This window comes from Phyllobates terribilis, unplaced genomic scaffold, assembly GCF_046119375.1.
Source record: "Phyllobates terribilis strain yellow unplaced genomic scaffold, ASM4611937v1 Scaffold_66__1_contigs__length_7565176, whole genome shotgun sequence".
Lineage (NCBI taxonomy): Eukaryota > Metazoa > Chordata > Amphibia > Anura > Dendrobatidae > Phyllobates > Phyllobates terribilis.
Window position 1 is genome coordinate 6,004,822 of NW_027362826.1, and position 17,296 is coordinate 6,022,117.

The following is a 17,296-nucleotide window of genomic DNA, read 5'->3' on the forward strand; positions in this document are numbered from 1 at the left end:
ATTGGTTTCAAACTACGGAGCCACCCAAGGATCCTGAAAAGTCCATTTGTGGAGATGAGCTCCTGGACTCCCGTTAAGAAGACATGTTGTCAACCTCTAGATCCCTTACATGCCTGCACTTTTCGGCTTGCTGCTGCTGCAATCCACGCGTTTTAGATCTGCATAACTCCACCTCTTTAAACACAGCACCTTCACCCCCTGCTGTTCCCACCCGCCTCAACACCGTTGGAAGGGAGGAGAACCAATTAAGGCGGGGGGTGGGGTGGAACGAGCAGCTGTCTACCCTTAGCAGGAGGGCTCCTGATTACATACCTCTCCTGCTGCTGCTGCTGCTGGCTGTCCAGCAGCAGACTGAAGGTGGCTGCTGCTGTGCACAGGTATATAAAGGCTCAGAGCCTATTATGACACGCGCAGCCAGCGTTCCATTGCCACATTCCATCTACTTCAGGCAGGATACCTGGCTGGCTGAATGTCGCTGAGAAGCTCACAGAGACCGCCATAAGCAACAGTTTAACAGAATGCCACAGACTAATCAACCAAACTTTTTGGGTTGGGTTCTCTTTTATAGTCTGCAGGCATTAAATGAAAGAAGTCAGTGTTCCAGCAGAAGGAGACAACGTTTCAGAAAAGGCATTGTAGCAAACCAAAAAAGAAATTTTAAGCGCAGCAGAGTAACCAGCGCACATACCTGTTAGCTCAGGTGAGTTTAAAAGGCTGCTGTTGATAACAAGGGCATTTGCTAAATAGATGGTGTGTGTGCAACAATATACTGAAAGGTCAATTATATTGTGCAGCTTATCTCACCACCTGTAGTTATTTAGGTGAAAGCTCCAAAATGCTTGCCTAATATGTCTGTTTATCCAAAAGGAAGTAAAAAGGGAGAGCTAGAAAGATAGCATTGCATCACATTACATGGCAATGCAATGCACAGTTGCTGAAGTTGAACCAAAATGAGCTTGTAATCTGGCTTCTGCAACTTTGAACATGAAAAATCCATTGAGGAGAAGAAAAGCAAAGCCAAAGAGTCCATCCCAAAATCCGACAAACAAGCAAAATGAACAAAAAACATTGAATTCAATTCTTTCTGATTTTAGAAACTGCATTAAAGAAGGGGTGCACCGGTCCTGGAGATACTGCAATACCAGGTCAATGCGTGGAGTGGACAGAGCAAGCTCTTTTTCCATCTCCCTGTTCTAAAAATCCATTTAATATATGGTCCCCAGATAGGGGACGTATCAGATATTAAACTGATAAGAACAGATACTACACTTGATCTTAGCCAAAAGGCCGAGAAGCGATAACCAGAATTGGTTTCAAACTACGGAGCCACCCAAGGATCCTGAAAAGTCCATTTGTGGAGATGAGCTCCTGGACTCCCGTTAAGAAGACATGTTGTCAACCTCTAGATCCCTTACATGCCTGCACTTTTCGGCTTGCTGCTGCTGCAATCCACGCGTTTTAGATCTGCATAACTCCACCTCTTTAAACACAGCACCTTCACCCCCTGCTGTTCCCACCCGCCTCAACACCGTTGGAAGGGAGGAGAACCAATTAAGGCGGGGGGTGGGGTGGAACGAGCAGCTGTCTACCCTTAGCAGGAGGGCTCCTGATTACATACCTCTCCTGCTGCTGCTGCTGCTGGCTGTCCAGCAGCAGACTGAAGGTGGCTGCTGCTGTGCACAGGTATATAAAGGCTCAGAGCCTATTATGACACGCGCAGCCAGCGTTCCATTGCCACATTCCATCTACTGCAGGCAGGATACCTGGCTGGCTGAATGTCGCTGAGAAGCTCACAGAGACCGCCATAAGCAACAGTTTAACAGAATGCCACAGACTAATCAACCAAACTTTTTGGGTTGGGTTCTCTTTTATAGTCTGCAGGCATTAAATGAAAGAAGTCAGTGTTCCAGCAGAAGGAGACAACGTTTCAGAAAAGGCATTGAAAAAAAAGCAAACCAAAAAAGAAATTTTAAGCGCAGCAGAGTAACCAGCGCACATACCTGTTAGCTCAGGTGAGTTTAAAAGGCTGCTGTTGATAACAAGGGCATTTGCTAAATAGATGGTGTGTGTGCAACAATATACTGAAAGGTCAATTATATTGTGCAGCTTATCTCACCACCTGTAGTTATTTAGGTGAAAGCTCCAAAATGCTTGCCTAATATGTCTGTTTATCCAAAAGGAAGTAAAAAGGGAGAGCTAGAAAGATAGCATTGCATCACATTACATGGCAATGCAATGCACAGTTGCTGAAGTTGAACCAAAATGAGCTTGTAATCTGGCTTCTGCAACTTTGAACATGAAAAATCCAATGAGGAGAAGAAAAGCAAAGCCAAAGAGTCCATCCCAAAATCCGACAAACAAGCAAAATGAACAAAAAACATTGAATTCAATTCTTTCTGATTTTAGAAACTGCATTAAAGAAGGGGTGCACCGGTCCTGGAGATACTGCAATACCAGGTCAATGCGTGGAGTGGACAGAGCAAGCTCTTTTTCCATCTCCCTGTTCTAAAAATCCATTTAATATATGGTCCCCAGATAGGGGACGTATCAGATATTAAACTGATAAGAACAGATACTACACTTGATCTTAGCCAAAAGGCCGAGAAGCGATAACCAGAATTGGTTTCAAACTACGGAGCCACCCAAGGATCCTGAAAAGTCCATTTGTGGAGATGAGCTCCTGGACTCCCGTTAAGAAGACATGTTGTCAACCTCTAGATCCCTTACATGCCTGCACTTTTCGGCTTGCTGCTGCTGCAATCCACGCGTTTTAGATCTGCATAACTCCACCTCTTTAAACACAGCACCTTCACCCCCTGCTGTTCCCACCCGCCTCAACACCGTTGGAAGGGAGGAGAACCAATTAAGGCGGGGGGTGGGGTGGAACGAGCAGCTGTCTACCCTTAGCAGGAGGGCTCCTGATTACATACCTCTCCTGCTGCTGCTGCTGCTGGCTGTCCAGCAGCAGACTGAAGGTGGCTGCTGCTGTGCACAGGTATATAAAGGCTCAGAGCCTATTATGACACGCGCAGCCAGCGTTCCATTGCCACATTCCATCTACTGCAGGCAGGATACCTGGCTGGCTGAATGTCGCTGAGAAGCTCACAGAGACCGCCATAAGCAACAGTTTAACAGAATGCCACAGACTAATCAACCAAACTTTTTGGGTTGGGTTCTCTTTTATAGTCTGCAGGCATTAAATGAAAGAAGTCAGTGTTCCAGCAGAAGGAGACAACGTTTCAGAAAAGGCATTGTAGCAAACCAAAAAAGAAATTTTAAGCGCAGCAGAGTAACCAGCGCACATACCTGTTAGCTCAGGTGAGTTTAAAAGGCTGCTGTTGATAACAAGGGCATTTGCTAAATAGATGGTGTGTGTGCAACAATATACTGAAAGGTCAATTATATTGTGCAGCTTATCTCACCACCTGTAGTTATTTAGGTGAAAGCTCCAAAATGCTTGCCTAATATGTCTGTTTATCCAAAAGGAAGTAAAAAGGGAGAGCTAGAAAGATAGCATTGCATCACATTACATGGCAATGCAATGCACAGTTGCTGAAGTTGAACCAAAATGAGCTTGTAATCTGGCTTCTGCAACTTTGAACATGAAAAATCCATTGAGGAGAAGAAAAGCAAAGCCAAAGAGTCCATCCCAAAATCCGACAAACAAGCAAAATGAACAAAAAACATTGAATTCAATTCTTTCTGATTTTAGAAACTGCATTAAAGAAGGGGTGCACCGGTCCTGGAGATACTGCAATACCAGGTCAATGCGTGGAGTGGACAGAGCAAGCTCTTTTTCCATCTCCCTGTTCTAAAAATCCATTTAATATATGGTCCCCAGATAGGGGACGTATCAGATATTAAACTGATAAGAACAGATACTACCCTTGATCTTAGCCAAAAGGCCGAGAAGCGATAACCAGAATTGGTTTCAAACTACGGAGCCACCCAAGGATCCTGAAAAGTCCATTTGTGGAGATGAGCTCCTGGACTCCCGTTAAGAAGACATGTTGTCAACCTCTAGATCCCTTACATGCCTGCACTTTTCGGCTTGCTGCTGCTGCAATCCACGCGTTTTAGATCTGCATAACTCCACCTCTTTAAACACAGCACCTTCACCCCCTGCTGTTCCCACCCGCCTCAACACCGTTGGAAGGGAGGAGAACCAATTAAGGCGGGGGGTGGGGTGGAACGAGCAGCTGTCTACCCTTAGCAGGAGGGCTCCTGATTACATACCTCTCCTGCTGCTGCTGCTGCTGGCTGTCCAGCAGCAGACTGAAGGTGGCTGCTGCTGTGCACAGGTATATAAAGGCTCAGAGCCTATTATGACACGCGCAGCCAGCGTTCCATTGCCACATTCCATCTACTGCAGGCAGGATACCTGGCTGGCTGAATGTCGCTGAGAAGCTCACAGAGACCGCCATAAGCAACAGTTTAACAGAATGCCACAGACTAATCAACCAAACTTTTTGGGTTGGGTTCTCTTTTATAGTCTGCAGGCATTAAATGAAAGAAGTCAGTGTTCCAGCAGAAGGAGACAACGTTTCAGAAAAGGCATTGAAAAAAAAGCAAACCAAAAAAGAAATTTTAAGCGCAGCAGAGTAACCAGCGCACATACCTGTTAGCTCAGGTGAGTTTAAAAGGCTGCTGTTGATAACAAGGGCATTTGCTAAATAGATGGTGTGTGTGCAACAATATACTGAAAGGTCAATTATATTGTGCAGCTTATCTCACCACCTGTAGTTATTTAGGTGAAAGCTCCAAAATGCTTGCCTAATATGTCTGTTTATCCAAAAGGAAGTAAAAAGGGAGAGCTAGAAAGATAGCATTGCATCACATTACATGGCAATGCAATGCACAGTTGCTGAAGTTGAACCAAAATGAGCTTGTAATCTGGCTTCTGCAACTTTGAACATGAAAAATCCATTGAGGAGAAGAAAAGCAAAGCCAAAGAGTCCATCCCAAAATCCGACAAACAAGCAAAATGAACAAAAAACATTGAATTCAATTCTTTCTGATTTTAGAAACTGCATTAAAGAAGGGGTGCACCGGTCCTGGAGATACTGCAATACCAGGTCAATGCGTGGAGTGGACAGAGCAAGCTCTTTTTCCATCTCCCTGTTCTAAAAATCCATTTAATATATGGTCCCCAGATAGGGGACGTATCAGATATTAAACTGATAAGAACAGATACTACACTTGATCTTAGCCAAAAGGCCGAGAAGCGATAACCAGAATTGGTTTCAAACTACGGAGCCACCCAAGGATCCTGAAAAGTCCATTTGTGGAGATGAGCTCCTGGACTCCCGTTAAGAAGACATGTTGTCAACCTCTAGATCCCTTACATGCCTGCACTTTTCGGCTTGCTGCTGCTGCAATCCACGCGTTTTAGATCTGCATAACTCCACCTCTTTAAACACAGCACCTTCACCCCCTGCTGTTCCCACCCGCCTCAACACCGTTGGAAGGGAGGAGAACCAATTAAGGCGGGGGGTGGGGTGGAACGAGCAGCTGTCTACCCTTAGCAGGAGGGCTCCTGATTACATACCTCTCCTGCTGCTGCTGCTGCTGGCTGTCCAGCAGCAGACTGAAGGTGGCTGCTGCTGTGCACAGGTATATAAAGGCTCAGAGCCTATTATGACACGCGCAGCCAGCGTTCCATTGCCACATTCCATCTACTGCAGGCAGGATACCTGGCTGGCTGAATGTCGCTGAGAAGCTCACAGAGACCGCCATAAGCAACAGTTTAACAGAATGCCACAGACTAATCAACCAAACTTTTTGGGTTGGGTTCTCTTTTATAGTCTGCAGGCATTAAATGAAAGAAGTCAGTGTTCCAGCAGAAGGAGACAACGTTTCAGAAAAGGCATTGAAAAAAAAGCAAACCAAAAAAGAAATTTTAAGCGCAGCAGAGTAACCAGCGCACATACCTGTTAGCTCAGGTGAGTTTAAAAGGCTGCTGTTGATAACAAGGGCATTTGCTAAATAGATGGTGTGTGTGCAACAATATACTGAAAGGTCAATTATATTGTGCAGCTTATCTCACCACCTGTAGTTATTTAGGTGAAAGCTCCAAAATGCTTGCCTAATATGTCTGTTTATCCAAAAGGAAGTAAAAAGGGAGAGCTAGAAAGATAGCATTGCATCACATTACATGGCAATGCAATGCACAGTTGCTGAAGTTGAACCAAAATGAGCTTGTAATCTGGCTTCTGCAACTTTGAACATGAAAAATCCAATGAGGAGAAGAAAAGCAAAGCCAAAGAGTCCATCCCAAAATCCGACAAACAAGCAAAATGAACAAAAAACATTGAATTCAATTCTTTCTGATTTTAGAAACTGCATTAAAGAAGGGGTGCACCGGTCCTGGAGATACTGCAATACCAGGTCAATGCGTGGAGTGGACAGAGCAAGCTCTTTTTCCATCTCCCTGTTCTAAAAATCCATTTAATATATGGTCCCCAGATAGGGGACGTATCAGATATTAAACTGATAAGAACAGATACTACACTTGATCTTAGCCAAAAGGCCGAGAAGCGATAACCAGAATTGGTTTCAAACTACGGAGCCACCCAAGGATCCTGAAAAGTCCATTTGTGGAGATGAGCTTCTGGACTCCCGTTAAGAAGACATGTTGTCAACCTCTAGATCCCTTACATGCCTGCACTTTTCGGCTTGCTGCTGCTGCAATCCACGCGTTTTAGATCTGCATAACTCCACCTCTTTAAACACAGCACCTTCACCCCCTGCTGTTCCCACCCGCCTCAACACCGTTGGAAGGGAGGAGAACCAATTAAGGCGGGGGGTGGGGTGGAACGAGCAGCTGTCTACCCTTAGCAGGAGGGCTCCTGATTACATACCTCTCCTGCTGCTGCTGCTGCTGGCTGTCCAGCAGCAGACTGAAGGTGGCTGCTGCTGTGCACAGGTATATAAAGGCTCAGAGCCTATTATGACACGCGCAGCCAGCGTTCCATTGCCAAATTCCATCTACTGCAGGCAGGATACCTGGCTGGCTGAATGTCGCTGAGAAGCTCACAGAGACCGCCATAAGCAACAGTTTAACAGAATGCCACAGACTAATCAACCAAACTTTTTGGGTTGGGTTCTCTTTTATAGTCTGCAGGCATTAAATGAAAGAAGTCAGTGTTCCAGCAGAAGGAGACAACGTTTCAGAAAAGGCATTGTAGCAAACCAAAAAAGAAATTTTAAGCGCAGCAGAGTAACCAGCGCACATACCTGTTAGCTCAGGTGAGTTTAAAAGGCTGCTGTTGATAACAAGGGCATTTGCTAAATAGATGGTGTGTGTGCAACAATATACTGAAAGGTCAATTATATTGTGCAGCTTATCTCACCACCTGTAGTTATTTAGGTGAAAGCTCCAAAATGCTTGCCTAATATGTCTGTTTATCCAACAGGAAGTAAAAAGGGAGAGCTAGAAAGATAGCATTGCATCACATTACATGGCAATGCAATGCACAGTTGCTGAAGTTGAACCAAAATGAGCTTGTAATCTGGCTTCTGCAACTTTGAACATGAAAAATCCAATGAGGAGAAGAAAAGCAAAGCCAAAGAGTCCATCCCAAAATCCGACAAACAAGCAAAATGAACAAAAAACATTGAATTCAATTCTTTCTGATTTTAGAAACTGCATTAAAGAAGGGGTGCACCGGTCCTGGAGATACTGCAATACCAGGTCAATGCGTGGAGTGGACAGAGCAAGCTCTTTTTCCATCTCCCTGTTCTAAAAATCCATTTAATATATGGTCCCCAGATAGGGGACGTATCAGATATTAAACTGATAAGAACAGATACTACACTTGATCTTAGCCAAAAGGCCGAGAAGCGATAACCAGAATTGGTTTCAAACTACGGAGCCACCCAAGGATCCTGAAAAGTCCATTTGTGGAGATGAGCTCCTGGACTCCCGTTAAGAAGACATGTTGTCAACCTCTAGATCCCTTACATGCCTGCACTTTTCGGCTTGCTGCTGCTGCAATCCAAGCGTTTTAGATCTGCATAACTCCACCTCTTTAAACACAGCACCTTCACCCCCTGCTGTTCCCACCCGCCTCAACACCGTTGGAAGGGAGGAGAACCAATTAAGGCGGGGGGTGGGGTGGAACGAGCAGCTGTCTACCCTTAGCAGGAGGGCTCCTGATTACATACCTCTCCTGCTGCTGCTGCTGCTGGCTGTCCAGCAGCAGACTGAAGGTGGCTGCTGCTGTGCACAGGTATATAAAGGCTCGGAGCCTATTATGACACGCGCAGCCAGCGTTCCATTGCCACATTCCATCTACTGCAGGCAGGATACCTGGCTGGCTGAATGTCGCTGAGAAGCTCACAGAGACCGCCATAAGCAACAGTTTAACAGAATGCCACAGACTAATCAACCAAACTTTTTGGGTTGGGTTCTCTTTTATAGTCTGCAGGCATTAAATGAAAGAAGTCAGTGTTCCAGCAGAAGGAGACAACGTTTCAGAAAAGGCATTGAAAAAAAAGCAAACCAAAAAAGAAATTTTAAGCGCAGCAGAGTAACCAGCGCACATACCTGTTAGCTCAGGTGAGTTTAAAAGGCTGCTGTTGATAACAAGGGCATTTGCTAAATAGATGGTGTGTGTGCAACAATATACTGAAAGGTCAATTATATTGTGCAGCTTATCTCACCACCTGTAGTTATTTAGGTGAAAGCTCCAAAATGCTTGCCTAATATGTCTGTTTATCCAAAAGGAAGTAAAAAGGGAGAGCTAGAAAGATAGCATTGCATCACATTACATGGCAATGCAATGCACAGTTGCTGAAGTTGAACCAAAATGAGCTTGTAATCTGGCTTCTGCAACTTTGAACATGAAAAATCCAATGAGGAGAAGAAAAGCAAAGCCAAAGAGTCCATCCCAAAATCCGACAAACAAGCAAAATGAACAAAAAACATTGAATTCAATTCTTTCTGATTTTAGAAACTGCATTAAAGAAGGGGTGCACCGGTCCTGGAGATACTGCAATACCAGGTCAATGCGTGGAGTGGACAGAGCAAGCTCTTTTTCCATCTCCCTGTTCTAAAAATCCATTTAATATATGGTCCCCAGATAGGGGACGTATCAGATATTAAACTGATAAGAACAGATACTACACTTGATCTTAGCCAAAAGGCCGAGAAGCGATAACCAGAATTGGTTTCAAACTACGGAGCCACCCAAGGATCCTGAAAAGTCCATTTGTGGAGATGAGCTTCTGGACTCCCGTTAAGAAGACATGTTGTCAACCTCTAGATCCCTTACATGCCTGCACTTTTCGGCTTGCTGCTGCTGCAATCCACGCGTTTTAGATCTGCATAACTCCACCTCTTTAAACACAGCACCTTCACCCCCTGCTGTTCCCACCCGCCTCAACACCGTTGGAAGGGAGGAGAACCAATTAAGGCGGGGGGTGGGGTGGAACGAGCAGCTGTCTACCCTTAGCAGGAGGGCTCCTGATTACATACCTCTCCTGCTGCTGCTGCTGCTGGCTGTCCAGCAGCAGACTGAAGGTGGCTGCTGCTGTGCACAGGTATATAAAGGCTCAGAGCCTATTATGACACGCGCAGCCAGCGTTCCATTGCCAAATTCCATCTACTGCAGGCAGGATACCTGGCTGGCTGAATGTCGCTGAGAAGCTCACAGAGACCGCCATAAGCAACAGTTCAACAGAATGCCACAGACTAATCAACCAAACTTTTTGGGTTGGGTTCTCTTTTATAGTCTGCAGGCATTAAATGAAAGAAGTCAGTGTTCCAGCAGAAGGAGACAACGTTTCAGAAAAGGCATTGTAGCAAACCAAAAAAGAAATTTTAAGCGCAGCAGAGTAACCAGCGCACATACCTGTTAGCTCAGGTGAGTTTAAAAGGCTGCTGTTGATAACAAGGGCATTTGCTAAATAGATGGTGTGTGTGCAACAATATACTGAAAGGTCAATTATATTGTGCAGCTTATCTCACCACCTGTAGTTATTTAGGTGAAAGCTCCAAAATGCTTGCCTAATATGTCTGTTTATCCAACAGGAAGTAAAAAGGGAGAGCTAGAAAGATAGCATTGCATCACATTACATGGCAATGCAATGCACAGTTGCTGAAGTTGAACCAAAATGAGCTTGTAATCTGGCTTCTGCAACTTTGAACATGAAAAATCCAATGAGGAGAAGAAAAGCAAAGCCAAAGAGTCCATCCCAAAATCCGACAAACAAGCAAAATGAACAAAAAACATTGAATTCAATTCTTTCTGATTTTAGAAACTGCATTAAAGAAGGGGTGCACCGGTCCTGGAGATACTGCAATACCAGGTCAATGCGTGGAGTGGACAGAGCAAGCTCTTTTTCCATCTCCCTGTTCTAAAAATCCATTTAATATATGGTCCCCAGATAGGGGACGTATCAGATATTAAACTGATAAGAACAGATACTACACTTGATCTTAGCCAAAAGGCCGAGAAGCGATAACCAGAATTGGTTTCAAACTACGGAGCCACCCAAGGATCCTGAAAAGTCCATTTGTGGAGATGAGCTCCTGGACTCCCGTTAAGAAGACATGTTGTCAACCTCTAGATCCCTTACATGCCTGCACTTTTCGGCTTGCTGCTGCTGCAATCCAAGCGTTTTAGATCTGCATAACTCCACCTCTTTAAACACAGCACCTTCACCCCCTGCTGTTCCCACCCGCCTCAACACCGTTGGAAGGGAGGAGAACCAATTAAGGCGGGGGGTGGGGTGGAACGAGCAGCTGTCTACCCTTAGCAGGAGGGCTCCTGATTACATACCTCTCCTGCTGCTGCTGCTGCTGGCTGTCCAGCAGCAGACTGAAGGTGGCTGCTACTGTGCACAGGTATATAAAGGCTCAGAGCCTATTATGACACGCGCAGCCAGCGTTCCATTGCCACATTCCATCTACTGCAGGCAGGATACCTGGCTGGCTGAATGTCGCTGAGAAGCTCACAGAGACCGCCATAAGCAACAGTTTAACAGAATGCCACAGACTAATCAACCAAACTTTTTGGGTTGGGTTCTCTTTTATAGTCTGTAGGCATTAAATGAAAGAAGTCAGTGTTCCAGCAGAAGGAGACAACATTTCAGAAAAGGCATTGTAGCAAACCAAAAAAGAAATTTTAAGCGCAGCAGAGTAACCAGCGCACATACCTGTTAGCTCAGGTGAGTTTAAAAGGCTGCTGTTGATAACAAGGGCATTTGCTAAATAGATGGTGTGTGTGCAACAATATACTGAAAGGTCAATTATATTGTGCAGCTTATCTCACCACCTGTAGTTATTTAGGTGAAAGCTCCAAAATGCTTGCCTAATATGTCTGTTTATCCAAAAGGAAGTAAAAAGGGAGAGCTAGAAAGATAGCATTGCATCACATTACATGGCAATGCAATGCACAGTTGCTGAAGTTGAACCAAAATGAGCTTGTAATCTGGCTTCTGCAACTTTGAACATGAAAAATCCAATGAGGAGAAGAAAAGCAAAGCCAAAGAGTCCATCCCAAAATCCGACAAACAAGCAAAATGAACAAAAATCATTGAATTCAATTCTTTCTGATTTTAGAAACTGCATTAAAGAAGGGGTGCACCGGTCCTGGAGATACTGCAATACCAGGTCAATGCGTGGAGTGGACAGAGCAAGCTCTTTTTCCATCTCCCTGTTCTAAAAATCCATTTAATATATGGTCCCCAGATAGGGGACGTATCAGATATTAAACTGATAAGAACAGATACTACACTTGATCTTAGCCAAAAGGCCGAGAAGCGATAACCAGAATTGGTTTCAAACTACGGAGCCACCCAAGGATCCTGAAAAGTCCATTTGTGGAGATGAGCTCCTGGACTCCCGTTAAGAAGACATGTTGTCAACCTCTAGATCCCTTACATGCCTGCACTTTTCGGCTTGCTGCTGCTGCAATCCACGCGTTTTAGATCTGCATAACTCCACCTCTTTAAACACAGCACCTTCACCCCCTGCTGTTCCCACCCGCCTCAACACCGTTGGAAGGGAGGAGAACCAATTAAGGCGGGGGGTGGGGTGGAACGAGCAGCTGTCTACCCTTAGCAGGAGGGCTCCTGATTACATACCTCTCCTGCTGCTGCTGCTGCTGGCTGTCCAGCAGCAGACTGAAGGTGGCTGCTGCTGTGCACAGGTATATAAAGGCTCAGAGCCTATTATGACACGCGCAGCCAGCGTTCCATTGCCACATTCCATCTACTGCAGGCAGGATACCTGGCTGGCTGAATGTCGCTGAGAAGCTCACAGAGACCGCCATAAGCAACAGTTTAACAGAATGCCACAGACTAATCAACCAAACTTTTTGGGTTGGGTTCTCTTTTATAGTCTGCAGGCATTAAATGAAAGAAGTCAGTGTCCCAGCAGAAGGAGACAACGTTTCAGAAAAGGCATTGTAGCAAACCAAAAAAGAAATTTTAAGCGCAGCAGAGTAACCAGCGCACATACCTGTTAGCTCAGGTGAGTTTAAAAGGCTGCTGTTGATAACAAGGGCATTTGCTAAATAGATGGTGTGTGTGCAACAATATACTGAAAGGTCAATTATATTGTGCAGCTTATCTCACCACCTGTAGTTATTTAGGTGAAAGCTCCAAAATGCTTGCCTAATATGTCTGTTTATCCAAAAGGAAGTAAAAAGGGAGAGCTAGAAAGATAGCATTGCATCACATTACATGGCAATGCAATGCACAGTTGCTGAAGTTGAACCAAAATGAGCTTGTAATCTGGCTTCTGCAACTTTGAACATGAAAAATCCAATGAGGAGAAGAAAAGCAAAGCCAAAGAGTCCATCCCAAAATCCGACAAACAAGCAAAATGAACAAAAAACATTGAATTCAATTCTTTCTGATTTTAGAAACTGCATTAAAGAAGGGGTGCACTGGTCCTGGAGATACTGCAATACCAGGTCAATGCGTGGAGTGGACAGAGCAAGCTCTTTTTCCATCTCCCTGTTCTAAAAATCCATTTAATATATGGTCCCCAGATAGGGGACGTATCAGATATTAAACTGATAAGAACAGATACTACACTTGATCTTAGCCAAAAGGCCGAGAAGCGATAACCAGAATTGGTTTCAAACTACGGAGCCACCCAAGGATCCTGAAAAGTCCATTTGTGGAGATGAGCTCCTGGACTCCCGTTAAGAAGACATGTTGTCAACCTCTAGATCCCTTACATGCCTGCACTTTTCGGCTTGCTGCTGCTGCAATCCACGCGTTTTAGATCTGCATAACTCCACCTCTTTAAACACAGCACCTTCACCCCCTGCTGTTCCCACCCGCCTCAACACCGTTGGAAGGGAGGAGAACCAATTAAGGCGGGGGGTGGGGTGGAACGAGCAGCTGTCTACCCTTAGCAGGAGGGCTCCTGATTACATACCTCTCCTGCTGCTGCTGCTGCTGGCTGTCCAGCAGCAGACTGAAGGTGGCTGCTGCTGTGCACAGGTATATAAAGGCTCAGAGCCTATTATGACACGCGCAGCCAGCGTTCCATTGCCACATTCCATCTACTGCAGGCAGGATACCTGGCTGGCTGAATGTCGCTGAGAAGCTCACAGAGACCGCCATAAGCAACAGTTTAACAGAATGCCACAGACTAATCAACCAAACTTTTTGGGTTGGGTTCTCTTTTATAGTCTGCAGGCATTAAATGAAAGAAGTCAGTGTTCCAGCAGAAGGAGACAACGTTTCAGAAAAGGCATTGTAGCAAACCAAAAAAGAAATTTTAAGCGCAGCAGAGTAACCAGCGCACATACCTGTTAGCTCAGGTGAGTTTAAAAGGCTGCTGTTGATAACAAGGGCATTTGCTAAATAGATGGTGTGTGTGCAACAATATACTGAAAGGTCAATTATATTGTGCAGCTTATCTCACCACCTGTAGTTATTTAGGTGAAAGCTCCAAAATGCTTGCCTAATATGTCTGTTTATCCAAAAGGAAGTAAAAAGGGAGAGCTAGAAAGATAGCATTGCATCACATTACATGGCAATGCAATGCACAGTTGCTGAAGTTGAACCAAAATGAGCTTGTAATCTGGCTTCTGCAACTTTGAACATGAAAAATCCAATGAGGAGAAGAAAAGCAAAGCCAAAGAGTCCATCCCAAAATCCGACAAACAAGCAAAATGAACAAAAAACATTGAATTCAATTCTTTCTGATTTTAGAAACTGCATTAAAGAAGGGGTGCACCGGTCCTGGAGATACTGCAATACCAGGTCAATGCGTGGAGTGGACAGAGCAAGCTCTTTTTCCATCTCCCTGTTCTAAAAATCCATTTAATATATGGTCCCCAGATAGGGGACGTATCAGATATTAAACTGATAAGAACAGATACTACACTTGATCTTAGCCAAAAGGCCGAGAAGCGATAACCAGAATTGGTTTCAAACTACGGAGCCACCCAAGGATCCTGAAAAGTCCATTTGTGGAGATGAGCTCCTGGACTCCCGTTAAGAAGACATGTTGTCAACCTCTAGATCCCTTACATGCCTGCACTTTTCGGCTTGCTGCTGCTGCAATCCACGCGTTTTAGATCTGCATAACTCCACCTCTTTAAACACAGCACCTTCACCCCCTGCTGTTCCCACCCGCCTCAACACCGTTGGAAGGGAGGAGAACCAATTAAGGCGGGGGGTGGGGTGGAACGAGCAGCTGTCTACCCTTAGCAGGAGGGCTCCTGATTACATACCTCTCCTGCTGCTGCTGCTGCTGGCTGTCCAGCAGCAGACTGAAGGTGGCTGCTGCTGTGCACAGGTATATAAAGGCTCAGAGCCTATTATGACACGCGCAGCCAGCGTTCCATTGCCACATTCCATCTACTGCAGGCAGGATACCTGGCTGGCTGAATGTCGCTGAGAAGCTCACAGAGACCGCCATAAGCAACAGTTTAACAGAATGTTTAACAGAATGCCACAGACTAATCAACCAAACTTTTTGGGTTGGGTTCTCTTTTATAGTCTGCAGGCATTAAATGAAAGAAGTCAGTGTTCCAGCAGAAGGAGACAACGTTTCAGAAAAGGCATTGTAGCAAACCAAAAAAGAAATTTTAAGCGCAGCAGAGTAACCAGCGCACATACCTGTTAGCTCAGGTGAGTTTAAAAGGCTGCTGTTGATAACAAGGGCATTTGCTAAATAGATGGTGTGTGTGCAACAATATACTGAAAGGTCAATTATATTGTGCAGCTTATCTCACCACCTGTAGTTATTTAGGTGAAAGCTCCAAAATGCTTGCCTAATATGTCTGTTTATCCAAAAGGAAGTAAAAAGGGAGAGCTAGAAAGATAGCATTGCATCACATTACATGGCAATGCAATGCACAGTTGCTGAAGTTGAACCAAAATGAGCTTGTAATCTGGCTTCTGCAACTTTGAACATGAAAAATCCAATGAGGAGAAGAAAAGCAAAGCCAAAGAGTCCATCCCAAAATCCAACAAACAAGCAAAATGAACAAAAAACATTGAATTCAATTCTTTCTGATTTTAGAAACTGCATTAAAGAAGGGGTGCACCGGTCCTGGAGATACTGCAATACCAGGTCAATGCGTGGAGTGGACAGAGCAAGCTCTTTTTCCATCTCCCTGTTCTAAAAATCCATTTAATATATGGTCCCCAGATAGGGGACGTATCAGATATTAAACTGATAAGAACAGATACTACACTTGATCTTAGCCAAAAGGCCGAGAAGCGATAACCAGAATTGGTTTCAAACTACGGAGCCACCAAGGATCCTGAAAAGTCCATTTGTGGAGATGAGCTCCTGGACTCCCGTTAAGAAGACATGTTGTCAACCTCTAGATCCCTTACATGCCTGCACTTTTCGGCTTGCTGCTGCTGCAATCCACGCGTTTTAGATCTGCATAACTCCACCTCTTTAAACACAGCACCTTCACCCCCTGCTGTTCCCACCCGCCTCAACACCGTTGGAAGGGAGGAGAACCAATTAAGGCGGGGGGTGGGGTGGAACGAGCAGCTGTCTACCCTTAGCAGGAGGGCTCCTGATTACATACCTCTCCTGCTGCTGCTGCTGCTGGCTGTCCAGCAGCAGACTAAAGGTGGCTGCTGCTGTGCACAGGTATATAAAGGCTCAGAGCCTATTATGACACGCGCAGCCAGCGTTCCATTGCCACATTCCATCTACTGCAGGCAGGATACCTGGCTGGCTGAATGTCGCTGAGAAGCTCACAGAGACCGCCATAAGCAACAGTTTAACAGAATGCCACAGACTAATCAACCAAACTTTTTGGGTTGGGTTCTCTTTTATAGTCTGCAGGCATTAAATGAAAGAAGTCAGTGTTCCAGCAGAAGGAGACAACGTTTCAGAAAAGGCATTGTAGCAAACCAAAAAAGAAATTTTAAGCGCAGCAGAGTAACCAGCGCACATACCTGTTAGCTCAGTTGAGTTTAAAAGGCTGCTGTTGATAACAAGGGCATTTGCTAAATAGATGGTGTGTGTGCAACAATATACTGAAAGGTCAATTATATTGTGCAGCTTATCTCACCACCTGTAGTTATTTAGGTGAAAGCTCCAAAATGCTTGCCTAATATGTCTGTTTATCCAAAAGGAAGTAAAAAGGGAGAGCTAGAAAGATAGCATTGCATCACATTACATGGCAATGCAATGCACAGTTGCTGAAGTTGAACCAAAATGAGCTTGTAATCTGGCTTCTGCAACTTTGAACATGAAAAATCCAATGAGGAGAAGAAAAGCAAAGCCAAAGAGTCCATCCCAAAATCCGACAAACAAGCAAAATGAACAAAAAACATTGAATTCAATTCTTTCTGATTTTAGAAACTGCATTAAAGAAGGGGTGCACCGGTCCTGGAGATACTGCAATACCAGGTCAATGCGTGGAGTGGACAGAGCAAGCTCTTTTTCCATCTCCCTGTTCTAAAAATCCATTTAATATATGGTCCCCAGATAGGGGACGTATCAGATATTAAACTGATAAGAACAGATACTACACTTGATCTTAGCCAAAAGGCCGAGAAGCGATAACCAGAATTGGTTTCAAACTACGGAGCCACCCAAGGATCCTGAAAAGTCCATTTGTGGAGATGAGCTCCTGGACTCCCGTTAAGAAGACATGTTGTCAACCTCTAGATCCCTTACATGCCTGCACTTTTCGGCTTGCTGCTGCTGCAATCCACGCGTTTTAGATCTGCATAACTCCACCTCTTTAAACACAGCACCTTCACCCCCTGCTGTTCCCACCCGCCTCAACACCGTTGGAAGGGAGGAGAACCAATTAAGGCGGGGGGTGGGGTGGAACGAGCAGCTGTCTAC

The 17,296-nt window shown here is 44.9% G+C and overlaps 13 non-coding genes across 13 annotated transcripts; all 13 read right to left on the reverse strand.

Annotated features, from left to right (window-relative positions):
• Nucleotides 1-1,108: 1,108 nt before the first annotated feature.
• On the reverse strand, nt 1,109-1,299 carry LOC141193849 (U2 spliceosomal RNA). The gene has a single exon (XR_012266655.1). It is a non-coding gene; the product is annotated as a U2 spliceosomal RNA (small nuclear RNA).
• A 1,121-nt stretch (nt 1,300-2,420) lies between these two features.
• LOC141193850 (U2 spliceosomal RNA) lies at nt 2,421-2,611 on the reverse strand. Its single transcript, XR_012266656.1, has one exon. It is a non-coding gene; the product is annotated as a U2 spliceosomal RNA (small nuclear RNA).
• Nucleotides 2,612-3,726: 1,115 nt separating this feature from the next.
• LOC141193565 (U2 spliceosomal RNA) lies at nt 3,727-3,917 on the reverse strand. The gene has a single exon (XR_012266472.1). It is a non-coding gene; the product is annotated as a U2 spliceosomal RNA (small nuclear RNA).
• A 1,121-nt stretch (nt 3,918-5,038) lies between these two features.
• Nucleotides 5,039-5,229, reverse strand: LOC141193852 (U2 spliceosomal RNA). The gene has a single exon (XR_012266658.1). It is a non-coding gene; the product is annotated as a U2 spliceosomal RNA (small nuclear RNA).
• A 1,121-nt stretch (nt 5,230-6,350) lies between these two features.
• On the reverse strand, nt 6,351-6,541 carry LOC141193853 (U2 spliceosomal RNA). Its single transcript, XR_012266659.1, has one exon. It is a non-coding gene; the product is annotated as a U2 spliceosomal RNA (small nuclear RNA).
• A 1,115-nt stretch (nt 6,542-7,656) lies between these two features.
• On the reverse strand, nt 7,657-7,847 carry LOC141193854 (U2 spliceosomal RNA). The gene has a single exon (XR_012266660.1). It is a non-coding gene; the product is annotated as a U2 spliceosomal RNA (small nuclear RNA).
• Nucleotides 7,848-8,968: 1,121 nt separating this feature from the next.
• Nucleotides 8,969-9,159, reverse strand: LOC141193855 (U2 spliceosomal RNA). The gene has a single exon (XR_012266661.1). It is a non-coding gene; the product is annotated as a U2 spliceosomal RNA (small nuclear RNA).
• Nucleotides 9,160-10,274: 1,115 nt separating this feature from the next.
• Nucleotides 10,275-10,465, reverse strand: LOC141193856 (U2 spliceosomal RNA). Its single transcript, XR_012266662.1, has one exon. It is a non-coding gene; the product is annotated as a U2 spliceosomal RNA (small nuclear RNA).
• A 1,115-nt stretch (nt 10,466-11,580) lies between these two features.
• LOC141193857 (U2 spliceosomal RNA) lies at nt 11,581-11,771 on the reverse strand. The gene has a single exon (XR_012266663.1). It is a non-coding gene; the product is annotated as a U2 spliceosomal RNA (small nuclear RNA).
• Nucleotides 11,772-12,886: 1,115 nt separating this feature from the next.
• On the reverse strand, nt 12,887-13,077 carry LOC141193730 (U2 spliceosomal RNA). The gene has a single exon (XR_012266600.1). It is a non-coding gene; the product is annotated as a U2 spliceosomal RNA (small nuclear RNA).
• Nucleotides 13,078-14,192: 1,115 nt separating this feature from the next.
• Nucleotides 14,193-14,383, reverse strand: LOC141193858 (U2 spliceosomal RNA). The gene has a single exon (XR_012266664.1). It is a non-coding gene; the product is annotated as a U2 spliceosomal RNA (small nuclear RNA).
• A 1,127-nt stretch (nt 14,384-15,510) lies between these two features.
• On the reverse strand, nt 15,511-15,701 carry LOC141193859 (U2 spliceosomal RNA). The gene has a single exon (XR_012266665.1). It is a non-coding gene; the product is annotated as a U2 spliceosomal RNA (small nuclear RNA).
• Nucleotides 15,702-16,815: 1,114 nt separating this feature from the next.
• On the reverse strand, nt 16,816-17,006 carry LOC141193860 (U2 spliceosomal RNA). Its single transcript, XR_012266666.1, has one exon. It is a non-coding gene; the product is annotated as a U2 spliceosomal RNA (small nuclear RNA).
• Between the last annotated feature and the right edge of the window lie 290 nt (nt 17,007-17,296).